This window comes from Nanorana parkeri, unplaced genomic scaffold (assembly GCF_000935625.1).
Source record: "Nanorana parkeri isolate BGI_ZX_2015 unplaced genomic scaffold, ASM93562v1 scaffold1244, whole genome shotgun sequence".
Classification (NCBI taxonomy): Eukaryota; Metazoa; Chordata; class Amphibia; order Anura; family Dicroglossidae; genus Nanorana; species Nanorana parkeri.
The window spans coordinates 112,190-113,505 of NW_017307512.1; positions in this window are offsets into that span (position 1 = coordinate 112,190).

Consider the following 1,316-nt stretch of genomic DNA (forward strand, 5'->3'; position numbering starts at 1 on the left):
ATATAATATTATGGGGATTTTGTTCTTGAAATAAATGGTAGGGAGCGACTGGGCCAGTTTAATGTAGAGACTTGATTGCTGAAAGCTTGGCTTTCTGAGGCGGGACACACTGAATAATAAATACAAAACATGTTTATACTTCATACAGATCATATTGGCTAATATAATATAGAGTGAGTGGTTGGGCCTGAGCTCTAATTGGTGCTATGTTGAGGTGAACTACTGACCATGGAAGATTTGCCATCTGTCTGAAGAACTGCCCATCCTCCCTTCTTCAGGGATGGTTTTTACAACCTTATTGACCTTGACAACCATGTACAGCACTTATTGAAAGGTCAGACACTTAGGACCCTCTCACATGGACACCTGAATAGAACTGATTAGATGCCACCATTGTGACATCTGTGTCTGTCCAGTTTTTCCCTCTATCTTCCAGGCTTACTGGACCCATGTTAGGTCTGTGGGGAGTCAGATGTAAATGGGCATCAGATAACCCCAGATTCATCACCATCAGGTCCACCAAAACAGACCTAGATGGGGCAATTGAATGTAAATTGATGCATGTCCATTTAGATCTGTCTGACCCATCTTTGAGCTTTTGATCAGATGTGCCTGATAAACTGGTCGGACTGCCAACCTTAGGCTAAGCCATGTTACTCTTCAGGTGCTCTCACAGAATAACAATCATTGGCATGCATTATATGGTGTCTTGCGTTATTGTTAGCACTATTGCTAAAAAGCTGCAGCCTTGCCCATTCCACTGTAACCTGTCTTAATCTCAGTATGAGTTATAATCTCTTAACAGCTTTTTACCCATGCTTCTCTGCAGCCATGATATTTCCAACACACAGCTACCCTGTCCAATAATCCTATTGAATGGCATCTCCAAACTTTGCTCAGTTGTGATCCACAATGTTTGCAATGTCTGAATGCCACCAATGGCAGCCACCAATGGCCACCAACACTGCCAGCATACATTTAGGAATAGTGAAGAGAAAATCTGCTCTGATTCACTTTATTGGCCTTCCTACAAACTTGAACTTGGTAGCCGCACTGAAGGCAAATGATCTAGCATTGATCTCTGGCATTGAGGTGATTGGTAAAGGGTTCCTGATGACCATTGAACAGATTATTTCATATCTCTTATGGAAATTTAGTAAAGTTAAAACAAGGATATTTATGTCCTCATGATGTGTCTCACCCATTAAGCTATGCATTGGTATTTGGCCCTTTAAACCCCTTACCAGTCTCAAATAAGAGGGTCTTCAGATCTCTCATATCTGAAGACACTCATAGTTTTATCATCTTTTACTTCT